Source organism: Pantherophis guttatus, chromosome 3 (assembly GCF_059756535.1).
Source record: "Pantherophis guttatus breed Tessera chromosome 3, ASM5975653v1, whole genome shotgun sequence".
Lineage (NCBI taxonomy): Eukaryota > Metazoa > Chordata > Lepidosauria > Squamata > Colubridae > Pantherophis > Pantherophis guttatus.
The window spans coordinates 173,167,341-173,184,732 of NC_142065.1; the positions used below are offsets into that span (position 1 = coordinate 173,167,341).

Below are 17,392 nucleotides of genomic sequence, written 5' to 3' on the forward strand. Positions count from 1 at the left end.
TTTCCTTCCCTTCTCTTAATGTGACCAACCAGTAGGAAAATATCCAGCAACTATTACACTTGCTGACATACCCCTTCCATGTCCTGTAGCTAGATAAATAAAGGCTGAGCACCAGGAAATACTGTGACCAAAATAAATCAGCGCCATGTGTGCACACCCAGTTTTTCCTGCCACTATCAGTCCCCTGATTACAGTCATTTATTCTTAGCAAGACACTTACATCCCCATGGATAAGCTGATGTTACTCATCAAAATCAGAATGATGAGAATCCTGTACACATTTATTCTGTAGTAAGCGCTGCTGACATGAGTGTTGCATATTCCTTAATTTGGGTGCATTGGTTTCTGCACTTAGTCTTCCTGTTTTAAAGGTATGCATCTTTCATTCCATTTCATGCTCCAGCTGATTTGAGGTGTCAATCAAATGCAGAAGAATGGTAGCTGTTTCTTTTGATTAGTAATTTGTTGTATAGAGAAAAAGAAAGAGGGACAGATGAGAATGGAAATTTTTTTTTTCCATCAGAGAGCTCATTTATGTAATTTTCTCCCCCTGAAATAAATTATTTTGCATGTTTGATTCCGAGTTTAGATTTCTGAAGAAGAGCATTCTTTCTGTTTTATCAGGGAACCAAAGTATTGGGGTGAGCGTCTGTTCATGCATTCAAACAAGTGATGAATCACTCACTGCATGAGAAGCTATCGCAACATGTAGCATAGCAACCTATGATAATCTGATCTTCTGCCAATAAGAATGGTTATTGTTCAGTAATGCTGCCTAGGGTTGCTTATTGATTCATCAGCACGCTGATGCCTGCAGGCATTAAAGTTCACTAACCTGCTACAACTGTTTAATAAAAGTGATAATCTTCTGTGTCTGCTCTTCTAAATAAAATAATGCTCCTGATATGGAAGGCTCGTATGCTACAGTAACATCAGCAACAGACTGAATAGTTCTGCCAGCTGATTAAAGAACATCTTCAAATACAAACAGCTGTTGTTTCCTCTGAGGAGTTTATGCAGCCATCTGGCCTTGTGATTGCCAGATGGAAGTTGCATGTTAAGTTTTTGTTTGAAGTTTGTAGGGTATTCTTACCTGGATTTGTATGGTAGGCACTGTAATCACCTTTGACATAAAAACTGGAGGTATGACACATCAGGATTATATTAACCCTGATGTGTCATATTACCACAATATTTCTTTCATGCACACATTTTATTATACGCTAGAATAAAGGTAGTCAAAACCATGAGAAGATTTGTTTTTGCGACCAATTTCTGAAATTGGTCTGAAATTCTGAAATTATATTTCAGAAATTATATTGAATGGCTGATGATATGTAAACTAATATTTCTGTCAGTTGTTTCTTCCCAGAGCTGATCTATTCTCAATGGTTACAGTTGTGACTGCCATATTCCCCAGATTAGATAAATTAAAGTCCAGTGGTAATCATAATTTTGATAAAGATAAATTAGGAAAACAACATTAATAATTTATCAATTATTTTTTGAATCAGTTAACTATCAACAGAGTATGATTCAACTGGCCAATGTTTACTTAGTTGTTTTAAAATTAAGCTGAATTAAAAGTTTTAAAATATATATAATTGTTCTTCTTATTGTCTGTATTTCATTTAGTTATTGTTTATTCTTTCTTTAATTTGTGCTTCTTCTAGATTCGTAAATCCTTGTTCTACTGAAAAATTTATTCACAGCTTTGACTCTTCTGGAATATCCTGAATTTCCCTAAGGTGTACTCAATAAAATTACCTTTTAGATAAAAGATCTTTCTTGTGTAGAAACGTATTTTGTAGTTTTGTATATAAAAGTTTTTTTCAATTTTAAAATTACCCAATTTTCTATGTTTCTCCTCTTAGAAAGATGTCTAAGACTCTAACATTTCAAAAATCAGTATATTGTAGGGGAGGGGAGGACTGCTAGTAAAAGATCAGTACTGTATAGGATGCCTAGTTTATGATGCAACTTAAGAAAGTTATCAAGCAAATAAATAAATAACGGGGTCAAGGAAAAAAGAAAATTAAAGAGATTGTCCATTTAACTGTGAGTAATTTAAGGAGAAAAATTTACAAATAATAAAACCGAAGGACACACTAAAGACATAGAACTTTTAAAATAATCATGTTAGAAACCAACAGAAACAAAATGAACAGCACAGAACTATAAAATAAAGTAAAAAAAGAATCAAACAACAAAAAGCCTAATACAATTAATCAATTACTGGAATTTCATGTGTGTGTGCCTGTGTGCGCGCACTTGGTGCTAGACAAAAGATTTATTATGAAATAAATGAAAAACTCTAAATGTTGGCAATTTTTTATTCACTTCAATTCCTTTATATGTCAGCAGGACTTGCACAATGCTGTGATCATTATAGCAGTGATATGCAAAAATTAGAAATTAAAAAAAGGGGAGAGACTGAATCCTTTTTTTTTACAGAACTGTATGTTTATAATTAGATTCTCAATCATTTATTTGTAGCTAGATGTATGATAAATATTATTTGATAATGAGCCTTGGTGGCGCAGCAGACTAATGCACTGTTAAGTAACACCAGCTGCCTGCAATTACTGCAAGTTCAAATCTCACCAGGCTCAAGGTTGACTCAGCCTTCCATCCTTTTGAGGTAGATAAAATGAGGACCCAGATTGTGGGGGCAATAAACTGACTTTGTATAAAAAATAACACCGCTTAGGGGGTGCCGAAAGCCCTACTAAGCAGGTATATACAAAAATATGAAGGCTATTGCTTAACACATTGTAAGCCACCCTGAGTCTCCGGAGAAGGGCGGCATATAAATCGAACCAATAAATAAATAAACAATAAATAAATATTTGAAAACCAAATAACAAAAACATTATTTCAGAAAGAAACTGAAAGAGAAGAGAAAATCTCAAGAGAAAAGATAACTTGCTTATTACGTATCATTATCTCAATGAATTTTATAGCTGTTCTTAAGTTTTTCTGATAGGCTAGGAGACTTTGGTGATAAATAATTCAGAATCATATATGTATATTGATGAGGTATAAGTATTCCATTGTGTGCATAAAACTCAGATATTTCAGCTGGCTGGTTCTAATGCATGAACATTTTCCAACAGTCATTGGAAATACAACTCAAAACCTGTGAAAGAATATAAAATGCATTATGTAATATGCAGATGAAATTTGTCTGCAATTTATGAAAAGGTTTTGCATTAAAAAATCTATAACAGGATATATTATAATCCCACTAATTTTATTTTGTTTGTTTGTTTGCTTACAATAGTAGTGGTAGTAGTCATACGATTTCAGGCCTGCAAAATTCAAGAAGATTCACAGATTCAGACAACTCCAATTCTTTGCTTGAGGCCATTAATGGACACCTAGATTTTTGCACCCACATATAGCATGCCTAGTTTATTGATAAATACTATGAATAAATTTAGTGGTCAGTTTTAACCCTTAATTTGTGGCTCTCCCAGATGCATTAATTTTGTTCTCAGAAATTTTATTTATTTATATATACAATTGAGAAATTCTATCTGCTATTTCTGCATCTCAAACAAAATTATACTGAAAGTGTGTTGACTCTTTTAAATGAATCTTGAATTTCAAATGCATCTATATTAAAGCTGCCACATTATTACTTATGTTACAGGGTGTATTATTGGTCATTTTCTGAATGCTATAAAATATCTATCAGTGAATCAAAATACATTTTCCTTAAGAAAATTTCACCTGCATATTTTTTTTACCAGGCTGAATACAATGCAACATTTGGACCAAAGTCACACGAGGCCACGTATTGTATAAGCAACCTTCTACTTTTGAAATATGTACTTAAAAACTGCCACTGGCAGTTGTGATCAAGAACAAATGAAAGGCAAGTGAATCTTTATTTCAAAGTTGCCCAAAGTTGCAATAGGAGCTAGGAGCATAAGAAGAAGAAAAAAAGATAATAGCTCATCCAGAGGCAACTGGACATTTCAGTTACCTACTCAACTACGGTAGTTTAACCAAAAAAAAAAAAAAATCAGCATCACATTAGATTGGAAGACTCAGGAAATCTATGATTTGCTCTGAGAGGCTGATAATAATTAGCAATCCTGTAGAGCTGCTTTGAAGAAAGTAGTGAACTGGAAAAACAATTTTTTTCCTCCCTTGCTAACTGTCCACTTTAAACTGATGACTAAAATTATTATTGGCTTTTTGAAAGCTTAGAGGGGGAAAAAAATATACGTCTATGCTAATAACCCTGACCTTAAAGAATGGTTCACTAAACAACCAAAACCAGGAAAACTATAAATAAGTGAAGGCACAACACAGCTTTAACAACTTGATTAGAACAAAAAACTGGAGGTTAGGGAGGTTAACGGAAGAAATTCAAAAGGTTATATTTTGCTACAATGTTCATTAGTGGTGATAAAAATATGTATTGTAGAAAGACTTCAAAATTCCAGATGTCAAGATAAGATTATTTACATTATGAAAGGTAATCATAATGTGCAAAATAACTTGATATGTTACATTATGGCAAACTGGTTTTTTTCCCTTAATAGCTAGAGTTATCCATAGTTTCAATTCTTCTCCTTTAAAAATGAAATAAAAACAGAAAATGTTCAATCAACATTGATACAATTTATCTTAAATTATAGTTTCTAAAGCTATTAACAACTGCAACCTTCTTGAAAGCACTACATGGGAGTTTTATTTATTTAAAATGATATATTCACACAAAGAAGTAGATTAATTCAATCTAAATAGAAATATAAAACAGAATACTATGCTTTGCCACCAACAAGTACTTACAGTTTTGCTTCTTGTTTGCTTAACGTTGCCCGTAAAATTATATTTGATAGTTCCTTGGTCAGGAAATACTCATTTTGAGACATATGTTACATTAAAATTATTATTAAAGCTAATACAATATTTACACTTCATTCAAACTTCAAGCTGAACTGAGATACTTTGGATGCAGAAATTGCTTAGATTGCCTAGTCAATCTTCAAAAAGACCACCAATCTCCTAAAATTTCAGTGATAGTGTATTTTTAAAAAAACCCTGAGTGCTACCAAGCTGAAATTGAGTCTCTCGGGATGCTTTGAGTCCCTGTCACCATTGCTACCTGCTCATTTAAAAGTTTTTATAAAACGTCACTTGCAATGATTACTCCTCTCCTCCATAATATGAAAAGTATATACATGGTATACATTTTGGTGAAGTGTATTAATAAAACTTTTGATCCACATATTTGGAGACAGTAAGGACCAAACTACATGTTATATTAGTTAATTTTTCAGGAATACATTATACGGACATCCTGATTGGACACAATTGTGCAAAAGGGGAATATTCATTGTTGATTTTATTTCTCATAAATATCAGCCCTACATTTTAGATGGCTATCTCTATCATTTTAGCCCTTTGACAAATGACGTATCCAGTCTCCTTGCTTTTAGCTTCACTTTGCCTTTATGATCAGGATCTTCTGTCATTTCCAGTTCAGACTTCTTTTATGTAACTCTGAATTCTTACTACATGTGAACACATCCCCATAACTGCAAATTAGTAATATCTTTTAGGAGTAAAGGACTTCTAGCTTGCTAAATTAGTAGAAATACACAAGTCCAACTCTCCTTCCAAACTATTAGCATTCCAACCTTTTTATTTTAAAATTTCATCTGGAATTCTGAAAACAAAATATGCAGATTCCCGCAGAATCTCTATTTACAGAGTGTGTAGCCAGCTAGAAAGCATCAATATATTACCTTATCAATCGTTCTAGGTACCATTTCTTAGGACACCTGCTATTCTCCATCTTACCTTTGTTGCTCTTTTTTTTTTCTCATGAGAAGAGTGTTTCAAATCTGAGTAGCCCCAGAGTATTCACATAAATCCACTGCCCCCCCAAAAAAAATTGTTTTTGCCTAGTACGAGTCTTTCTTGATCAAGAATATTTTTTTAAAAGCATCTGCACTTTCTGCACTTTTAAAAACCTGGCCTCCAGTTTCTATTTTTACTGAACATTGACTGCAGATGAGCAGAAATTGTGTTGCAGCCTTAACAGTAACTTCGTGCAGATTCACTTTTGATTGTATTAGATACTACAGCTGGGCAAAGCTTCAAATGAGTACCGTATATCAGTTCAATGATGGCTCAAGAAAAACATTCTTTCAGAGCTGCTTTGTATTGCAACACCCTCTCAGCATTTTTAAAACTGAAACCAAATGGCTGCAGTACTTCACTTTGCCCCACTTCAAAGCTGAGATGTTCTATTGGGGCTTTGAGGTAATGGAAAGAACTTTATTAAGAAGAACCCTGTTCTGTCTACACAAGGAAAATACTTCTTGCTCAAAGAAAGCAAAGCCAAGTTGCTCCACATACCTATTAGGTCCAGAGGAGAAAGTCAATTAGGTATTTTGAGAAAAAAGCAACCAAAAAGTTCAAAGCAAAACAAGTCTAGAAAATGCATGCTAGCTTTCTCTTGTAACCTGTTTCAAGACATAACCATATATCTTATTTTGTGTTCTGCTAGCTTATAAAATAACTTGGTTTTTTTAAAAAAATCACAAAGTTTTAGTGTAGTGAAGTTATATACTGTATGTCACATATGCTTAGTCAGTCTCTTGTATTGTTCTTTTCTTATTTTAAGACATAAAATGTTCAAGCACACAGAGAGGGAAAAACTCAAAAATTAAATTTCGCCTTGCTGGTTTGAAATTTTGAATTCATGCCCATCTGATTAGTTTCCAATATGACTAATATCAAGGAGCTAGTGAAGGGTTGCATAATAGTCACTGAGAAAACAAATATTCCTGAACCCTGTGAAGCTTGAGTTCCATTTTTTAAATATATTTACTGTAATTTAAAACCATTGCAACTCATCCTTAATTTCATTCATACCATACATAGCCCTATTCATCTGGCTTGTAAGTAACATAACATTGATTGATTCCTAGGGTGATGTTTTCCAAAGACATCAATATTGCAACTAAATTTTGCCTGGAATGTCTGAGAATTGCAAAGCTTGTGATGGCCTTCTGGCTGAAAAGGCTTCATTAGAGGCCAAATAGGATTTTTAATAGTCTGGTTATCTCTGGTTGTCCAGAAACAGATTTTCTAAAATGTACTGCATATTGTTTAGATGAGCAGACTAAATGACATGATTGATCTGTTTTTGATCTTCAGGTATCTAATTTGATCATGATCAGATTTCATGTCAGTAAGGAACAATGACTAGTACATAGCATTTTGATGAGCATTTAGAGCACAATAATAGTGATTTATTTATTTTTTGCATAAAGTAAAATCGGTGACAACCTATTGGTTGGAGGATATCTGGAAACAAAAGCACTCATTGTCTTGTTGATTACATTGAACAGAAGTCAAGCTAATCTGTACTGCCAAGTATTTAAAAGTAAATTGCCTGTTTTAGAAACAATATAAAACTGTTTTAAAGCTAGTTTTTCACAAGAATACTGTAAAATGAAGGATAGACACTTAAGACATTCTTTGCTAGAGAGAGGGGGGGAGAATGATTATTAGTATAATAATCATAATGTCACTGGAAAAATAGATAAATATACAGTACATTGTTTCTCAGTACATTACAGATATCTGAGATCACTTTCCCCATCTTGATGTACTTGAAATGTTGGGAACGGTGCTCAATTTATTTAAGTTAAATTTTATTTAAAAGTTAAATTTTTGCTTCAGTATGATAAGTTTCCATATTAGATGGGGAAAATAGAGCATCTATGCCAGTGGTGGGTTGCTACCGTTTTGCCCCGAATCGGGCAAACCAGTAATGGCGTCGGCAGGAGACTCTGCCCACCTGTCCTGATGCTTCTGCGCATGTACAGAAGCGTTGCATGCGTGCACAAGCACAGAAGCATTGTACATGCATGCACAAGCGCACAAGCATGTGCACGTCCACAAGTGAACCAGTAGCAACGAGTTTTGAAACCCGCCCCTGATCTATGCTTTCTCTGTGAAGGTTTACTGGATGTTACAATAGAAATAATGTATGATACCATTGAATGTTTAATGTCATATATCTTTACTTTTTAAAGTGCAAAACATAATTACAGAAGGAACAATAGATGAGTTGTAAAGAAAATCCTGTTCTGATGTTCATTTGTTCTTCCTCTTTTCAAATTTAGGAATGTACAATAAGAAAGAAGAACAAAATCAGGAGCAATTTTTGTCTGCAAAGAAATCAAGGAAAGCAAATGCCCTCTTGTGGAATGAATTGGACTGTCAGTGACCCATTCAACAGAAGGTTCATAAGATTGCTGTTTTGAAAAAGTAAATTCTTTGCTTAAAATATTTTATGTCAAAGATATGAAGCAAGTATAAGTTTAAATCTGAAGTTTAAAAAGTTACAAGTTGTTTTACCTAGACAAAACTAAAACAAAAATCTTGCTCTTACTTTCCACTCAGCCAGTAGCTCTTCAGTCCATCTGGCCAATTGTCCCATATTAAGATTTCACTCATGGGGGTTACCTGTATATATGATGCAGTCTTAGAGATGTAACTGCTGGAGATTTTGTGAGACATGTTATATCAGCGGTCACCAACTGGTGGTCCATGGACCACTGGTGATCCATAAGAAAATTTTGGTGCTCCGCAGAAAAATTATTTGCATTTTTTATATTGCACTAAATCAGGGGTCCTCAAACTACAGCCCCTGGGACAGATACATGCAATGAACTTTTGTGTTGCTGCAGAGAGTCTCCCCCTTTAGGGACTTTTTGTGTGGGTTTGAGGGGGACAGAAATTCTGACTTGTGGTCTGCTTTGGCCTCCTGGTTCAGGGCTTTGGGCAAAGGCTGGAGGGAAATGCCGCTGGTGGCAAAGAGCCGGAAGACCTTGTTCCAGTGGGACTGCATCATGGCCTGGAACTGGCTGACCAACTCAGCTCGCTGAGCCTCCAGGCGCCTGTACCTGGCCTTGTACTCCCGCAGGTCTTCCCTCTGCTTGGAAAGCCTATGCTCCTAATCTTCAGTGAGGTGCTTCTACTGAGCCTCCTTGTTGGTCAGATCCAATTTGAACTGAGCTGTTTTGCCAACTCTTTCTCATGGTGGCTCTTAGCTCCAACAACTGCTTCCTGTTGGGGCCCTAAGGAGCCCGGATGGGAAGGCAAGGAGTGGCTGGGAGGGGAGGGGTGAGTAGAGGCTGGTGAGGCTCCCCTCGACATGAGTGACATTGAGTTGGCCATGCCCACCCAGTCACATGACCACCTAGCCACGCCCACCCAGCCGGTCATTAGGCAGATCATATTAGTGGTCCACGGGATTTAAAATTATGAATTTAGTGGCCCCTGAGGTCTGAAAGGTTGGTGACCTCTGTGTTATATCATAGGTACTTGAAGCAACATTTTGAAGAGGCAGCCACAGTTTTCCTCCAAGTTGTAAAAATAAAGACAAATAGGAACAGTGGTTTAGTCAAGGCAAGTTCAGAAAACACATGTGAGGAATGTGTGATTTTTCAGATGTTTTAAATTTTCTCATTAATTCCATCCAGACTAATCATGAATGGAAATTGTAGTCCAAGAACCGCTTAATGTCATATATTTTCTATAGCCTGAAGAATAATTTTTAGAATGCAAAGTCTAGGAATAGAAATTGCAAGCAATATTAGGCAAAAGAAGATGGTGATGCTACGATTACTTTGCAAAGCAACATATACAGCATTATTTTAACTAACTTTATCAGTGTTACTGATATTGGGGGGAAATGCAATATCTTATTAAGCCATTTTTAAATAATAGGGTTTCTTTCACAAATTGACAGTTCTTATGAATTGGAACTCTTCACTATTAGCATCATGTAGAGGCTTCCCAATCCAAGTTGAAATCACAGAGGACAGTAAAGGATTAGAGTATTTTTTCTTCACAGTCCTATTCTAGGGGAGGTGACCCTTGGAAGTCAACGGTACACTCATGAGATGCTTGATTTATCAATCTCAATTCTCTTACTCTGTTGCAGGAGGCACCCATTTATTTCTTCATCATTATCTTAGAACTCAAACTGGCATGCAGAATATTCTCTTCAATTTCCATCCCTATATATATATAGGGATGGATATATATATATATATATATATATATATATATATATATATATATATATATATACACACACACACACACACACACACACACACACACACACACACATTAGGCTGGGCTGGGCTGGGCTGGGCTGGCAAGAGTGTGACTGGTCCCAATTCACCCTGTGAGATTCCATACATTAGAAACTGATTCTAATTCTACAATAGGTCTACCCTTTACCCATTGTACCACACTGATTTTTAGAAGCAAAATGGTTCGGTTGAAATCAACATATGTGGGACCGATTGGGGAAGATTGTAGGGGTGACACTGAAATATAATTTTATCATATTATTGTATTTTACTCCAATTTCATTTTAAATTGTATTTTATTCCAATTTCACTTTAAATCATAAGGTAAAGGTTTCCCTCGCACATATGTGCTAATTGTTCCCGACTCTAGGGGGTGGTGCTCATCTCCTTTTCAAAGCCAAAGAGCCAACACTATCCGAAGACGTCTCCATGGTCATGTGGCCAGCATGACTAAATGCCAAAGGCACACAGAACGCTGTTACATTCCCACCAAAAGTGGTCCCTATTTTTCTACTTGCATTTTTACATGCTTTCGAACTGCTAGGTTGGGTCTGGAACTCTGCACATTGATATGGCCCAAAGGCTAATCAATAAAGTAAACTAAAACTAAACTAGAAACACAGAGGAATAGGATAAAAGGAGCCGGCGAAAAATGACGCCTTATCTTTTTCTTCAGAATTTAACAAACAAACAAATGTGAATTCTTTGACCCTTCCTATTTTTGTAAAATTATATAGTATATTTTCTTTCTTTTTTTTTATTCCATGTTTTACAAAAGGAAAGCAAGTCCTTGAGCAAGTCTCCCAGGAGACCATCTGACTGGCAGTGTCCTGCTTTTTGCAATTAGCACCCTATCTAATAATTTTGTTTGCTCAATTAAGCTTTTTCAAAGCCTTCCCAATCAGACTTCATCAAATGAAACGAAAGAACTTGCGGCAGGTTTTCCACTAATTATTTTGTTCTAATACCGTACTGTGCCATGCAGAGAACATTGCATATCAAGCTGAGGAATAAGTATATTGAGCAGGCTGCATAATGTAATTAGATAGGTCTCCTTTCCTGCTCCTTAATACTCTAGTCATGCAGCAGCAGGAGGAACACTGCAATCATATTCAATTGTGGCTGCAGGGTAAAGGAGGGAGAAAACTAAGGTAGCTGTATCAAGATCAGGGAATGGAAAAGAGGACTTTTATTTCCAAACTCAAGCACAAATAAGACAAAAGGATTGACCAGGGAAAAGTATCAAAATAATACCTTTTGACTGAATCACAAAGGGATCCCCCCCTCAAAAGCATACAGAATACTGCCATTATAGTATACCGAGTTTGAAATTGCACAGAGGTATGTAAATTCCATTGGCTTGAGAGACACATCAGTTGTGTGTGGCATACTGATGACCACACTCCTAAAGTGGAGAGGATGATTCAAGACTTTCAAGGATCGGATTTGGCTCATTAAGCATCTGAAAGGATCATTTTGCCCCTCAAATTCTCTTAAATATAAACAGCCCCAAAAGGATGACAACAAGTCACAGGTTTCCCTTAGGTGATACTTTTTTAAATTTCTTCACCAGTTGATTTCTAACAAAGTACTTTTAATTGTTTCATAGTGCTAAATTCTCGATTTGTATCCGACTATGGCTCATACGGACAGCAGATAAGGTTACAAAGAAAACTAAAATCAACTTGAAACTAAAAAGCTTCCAGTTTTAAATTGCTTGAGAATTTAAATTGCTTTTGTCATTCTTTTTAAATATTATAAATCAACAGTAAAAACTCTTTAGGAGGAACAGCTGTCTAGAGGAGCACTTGTGGATGATCTCAATTACTCTCTTTGTCCTGACAAGAATTATCAAAGAGCTGGTCTACTTGCTGGCTCAGCATTCCACCACAGTCATCAACTCCCCTTTTCATGGAGCTGTCTTGCATTTCTTCAAAACTTAGAAAGCTCTTCAGCAATAATGTATTTTTTTAAATAAGAGTTACAGATGCTATTCTTTTTCTTCTTTCTTCTCATGGAAATAATATCAACATTTAAATTAAGTGCATTATGATGTTATCTTATTTATAAATAGCTTTAATAAGCAGATTAATATTTCAAGATCATTTGAAATTCAGGAGCTATTCAAAGTATTTTAAGTGTTTCTAAACCAAATAATGTATTGACCATTGTGTTGCCCCCAGATGGCCAGTTTTGAGGCAACTGGTTCTTTAGGATACAGAGACAATAGACTCAAATCAGAGTGAAATGCCAAAAAAAGATTTTTATTGAATAAATATAAAGAGAAATACAAAGAAAATAAGAAATTCTAATATACATACATCCATATATCACTTTTTTATATGTTGCTTAAGGGACAGGGAGTATAAACAATCACATCTGGAGATGGCTTGGTAGCAACTTTCATCATTGATTTGGTCATATTTCAGTCAACCTATTATGGAGAATATTTTTAAATAAGACAGTAGCAGAAAACACTTGGGGATGGTCTGATGAAAAATCTTGTCAATAACTCAGGACCCCCAACATTGACATCTTATGGAAACATGATTTCTACCATGCAGGAGTTTAATCCCTTCCTCCTCAATATCAGATATTAGGTTAAGAAGCTTGCTGTCCTGCTTATCTTAAACATTATAAAGAAAAATATAGATAAAAGGCTCAAACACAAAAGTAATTTACAATATAAAGATACTATGTACAAAGCTTGATAAGTAATTCTGGAGGGATTTACAATTAAACCTTCCTGAGTATATACAGGGGAGAAAAGTGGAGCACACCCCTACCTCTTTAACACAATGCCAATATAGCCAACATGTTGGAATTTAAGCCAACTATTGCAAAATATTACATCTGGATCTTTCTTGTGATTTATAAGGTATTTCCATGTAGTTTTCCCCCCTTCCAATTGTGCCCTATTCTAGGACACTGTCTGGCTAAAGTTTTCTTGGCAAGATTTCAGAAGTAATTTGCCACTGCTTACTTCCTAGGGCTGAACAAAAATGACTACCACAAAGTCACCCAGTTGACTTCATGCCCAAGATGCAACTAGAAATCACAGCCTACCAGTTTTTAACCTGATGCCCTGATCTCTGCACCTAACAAAAGTTACCAAATGATGGGAAATAATGACTAGCTGAATCTAGACAAACTCTTTGTTTTCATAGAGAACATCTGCCCAGCATGTTTTTGAAAGGCTCATTTTCAATATCTAGTATGGTACATTCATATGTTCTAATTTTTATGTCTGCTTTGTGGTTTAAAAAATAATAACTTATACATAACTATGCCATTTATAACTGATATTGTTTGGGAGATGCATTTCATTCATTCATTCATTCTTCCTATTTCTAAACCACCTATCTCCCTCAGAGAGATATACTGTATATCCAGAGTCATAATAAAAAATATATGAAATCCATGATTTGATGTTCAAAATTGATAGTTTTTATTCCTACAATTCTGTCCCTAAAGTTAACATTAGCATGCTTTTTTTCAAAAAAAATCAAATAAAATCCAGGAATGATTTAATTCGTTATTATTTACTGTTTAATAAATTATACATGTTATCAAACATCTGCAGTATATTTCCTGCCAGATATCATATGAACCAGAACTGAAATGTTCTAAAAAAAACATGCTTGTTTATTTATTGATGAAATGCAGATGCTTTCTTTCAGAGCTTAGTTTTGCAAAGTGGCATATAATACTTTTTGTAATGCCAGAAAAGTAACAGAAAAGAAGTGAAGCCACCTGTGATCATAGCCATATTGAAAATAATTATAGCAACACCACCATCACCATTTTAAAGCTGCTTAAACCTCAGCTGGTTGATTAATTAGGCAAAAGGCACATAGGGCTACATGAAAGTAATGAGGAAATTGAAGAAGCATGAAAAGACAAGCAGACAGTGATTGCAGCTCCATGGTTACAAGTTTGATTATCATTATCAAAGCTTATGCACTGCACATGTTGCAGGTGAGGATTCTATATGCATAACCCTTTTTGATCTCAAAATGAAATTGTTCCAGGCAATGATGTTAAAATAATCGAGGGAGAAATCAGAAGACATTGCATTTTCGAGGTAAGAGGATGGAAACTAGAAATTGATCTTAATGGTCTGCTTCTGAAATATACAACACTATGTCTGCATTTTTGAGGGGAATGAGTATCTAATAGCTCTAGCCCCACATTGAGGAATTGGAAGTCACTCAGTTATGTACATCTGTTTGGCATTGGTTTAATTGTAAAGTAGTACTTATCATGGACCTCATTTTTCAAGCCTAACCACCCAAGACAAGTAATATGTAAAACCCAATCTAAGTAAATCTTACTGAGTTTAATGTATTTTATTTCTAAATAAATGAATGTGTGTGTATGTGTATGTGTGTGTGTGAGAGAGAGAAATGTAGAGTTATAAACTGAAACTAGAGCCTTCTGCAAATTATAATTAATTAGAATTAAGAGTTAATATGCTTAATGTAATATAGACATTCCTCACATTTCCTTCTCTTTATAAAACTCATTCTTGCCATACATAATTGCAATGATTGACATAATCAACAAAAGACTGTTGAGATGAAAGTAAATTTGATTTTTCATTATTATGCAGTGAAAGTTGATTTGAAATTTCTGTAAAAATAAATGTGTTGTCTTTCCATGGCTATTTTTCAAAAGCAAGCTAACCTTTTATGAAATGTATTTTAAATCATTTATCATTTTGTATTATTAGATTTGCCACTATTGTCAACTATACAGACCAAAAGGGTAAATTAAAAACAATCTTCTTATCCTTTTTAAAATATGCCATGATGACCAGTGCCAATCTATAGACAAATGGTATCCAAAATATTCATGAAATGTATTACCTACTGGTTGGATTTATTTGTAATAGATAGTTGCTAGGTTCTGTCATATCTTTTTTTGCAATAATGCAAAAACATAATTATTTCTACTTTTAGCAAAAATACCCAAAATTCCAGTTTTCCTTCCTTCTTCATTCAATAACCAGGTTTATCAGTGAATAATAATTGTTTATAAATAATTTTTATAATACTTTACATACACTGTCATTTTTTTTCAAAACCAAGATAGCAGTTACAAGTTTGGGTTGAGCTAAACTGAGATTGATATTGAACTGTAACTGAGGGGGGTTAGAAATGAATAATCAGTTTTCCCACTGAGTTTCCTTGAGGGAAGCTGGCAGGGAGCTTCATAAATCTGACTCCCTTCCTCCTCCTGATTCTTCTGTCATTATCTTTTTTTTTCTTCATTTCCTCCCTGTCATTCTGTCATTATCTTCCTCCATCTCTCTCCCTTTTTCCCTCACTGTCCTTCCTTCCTTCCTTCCTTCCTTCCTTCCTTCCTTCCTTCCTTCCTTCCTTCCTTCCTTCCTTCATTTCCTTGTCCCTTTCCTTCCCTCCCTCTCCAGAATTTCTGCCGGCTTCCTCATTTATTTTGCTTGTGCAAAACTTGCAGGAAGAAAATCAATGGGGAATCCAGCAGGAGGTTACATGTCCAAGGCCAGCAATTAGATAAGTAGCTATTGCCAGGTGGGGAGAGAGCACGGCGGTGCAGTCAAAATGGTATGTGGGGTGCCATAGGCATTAGGAAGGATGCCTTGGTGTGCTTCAGAGACCCTGCACAGTTGGGGAGGGTGGATGGATGAGTGCTGTTGGTCAGGAAGGGTGTCCAGGAGTGTAAAAAGATGTTGTGACAGTTAAGTACAACATGCAGGAGAGTGTCATGGATCAAGAAGCATGCATGGGGTGTTTGGGGTTGCATAAGAGGTATCATGCAGTCAGCAATGATGCACAGGGCAAGTGGTGCTGGTTGGAAAGAATATGTGGGATGCTCTAGAGAAGCTGTGTGGATTGAGGAAGGAATGTGATGAGCAGGCAGGTCAGGGAAGTTTCATGGGAACAGGGCACAAATCAGGGGAACCTGCCTGGGGATGGCATGGGCCAGAAAGAGTTCCTCCCTCCCTCCCACCTTCTCTTTCAAGCAGGCAAATAAGTGGCTGCTGTGGAAGGGGGGAATGGAGCAAGGGATTATGAGACTGCCAGAAAATTGTCATGGAACACTGAAAATGAAGATCACATGATCAGAGCAGCAGCCCAATAGCCAGACAGCAGCAAATGGTACTGAAACAGCTACAATTTCCCAAATGTCGTTCCCTTGGGAGTCACGGATCCTGGATTTTGGAAGCAACCTGTAAATTAGCCCTTTCAAATTATTACGGTTCAAATATTGTTGCCCTACGGTGAATTATTTTGGCCAGTTAAAGGTCATGTCCGTAAGAGTTTTACCATATACATACTTCCACTTAATTATTCTTTCTGAAAATTTCCAGAATAAATAAGCAATAAGGAAATCTGAGGAGGGCAGTATACCATAGATGTTGAGTCAAAATTAACCCATTCAGTCTTTGCATGAATAAGATATTGTCCATTCAAAGGATGAGCTGAAAGCAAATACACATGGAAAGTCATTTTAAAACGCCCTGTTCCTCTGGCCGATGACTGAACTTTTAAAAATTGTTCAATGGCTGGCAGCAATGGGATCAAGAGTGATGATGCTATAATTGCTGGGAGGAAGCTCTCCGTAGAGGCCACGTGCTGGGTGTCCATCACCCTTTCTCCCGCCTCTGGGAAGGTCTGAGGGAAGGGCCAAGTTGCCACCCTAGCAAGGTGCCGCCTTCTGAAGTTGGGTGAGTTCCCAGCAATGCGGGTCTCAATCAAGCCCTAGAATTGAGGCAGGAGAAGTGGCGAGGGGTCCGGCTCCTCCCTGCGGATGCCTCAGTGGCTTGATGGGGATTTGGGAATGACTCACGGCTGGCAGCTTTGAGTACAATGGGAAGAGGTGAAGCACCGCCAGCTTCATAACCCAATTCAGACTAGTCTCCCCCCCAGTATTAAAAAAAAGAGAAGAAAAAGAAAAGAGTGATGATGCTATGATTTCACAAATAATAAATGGCTAATATTTTTAGTTTGATTCCCCTGCTTTTTTATAATAAAAATATGCATATACTTGTGTAGCACCATTTTATTTAATTCCCCATTATGGTTGTAAAAAAGGAGCTCAGGAGCTATGATGTATGAACTATGGAATCTAACCTTTGCTATACATTTCTCAGTATGATTGCCTGTAGAAATTGTGGTGAACTTTTCTGCATCCTAGTTATGTTTCTGTCCTGAGCTCTCTATTTTAGGAAGAAAGCCCCTTATCCATTATAAAAGCACATTTTTACA

At 36.0% G+C, this 17,392-nt stretch overlaps 1 long non-coding RNA gene and 1 other non-coding gene across 2 annotated transcripts; both read left to right on the forward strand.

Moving 5' to 3' along the window:
- Window positions 1–298: 298 nt before the first annotated feature.
- LOC117672385 (uncharacterized) lies at window positions 299–3,874 on the forward strand. The gene is made up of 3 exons (XR_004593219.1): window positions 299–371; window positions 1,674–1,748; window positions 3,756–3,874. It is a non-coding gene; the product is annotated as an uncharacterized LOC117672385 (long non-coding RNA).
- A 12,854-nt stretch (window positions 3,875–16,728) lies between these two features.
- Window positions 16,729–17,053, forward strand: LOC148114910 (Nuclear RNase P). Its single transcript, XR_015733640.1, has one exon.
- The last annotated feature ends 339 nt before the right edge of the window (window positions 17,054–17,392 follow it).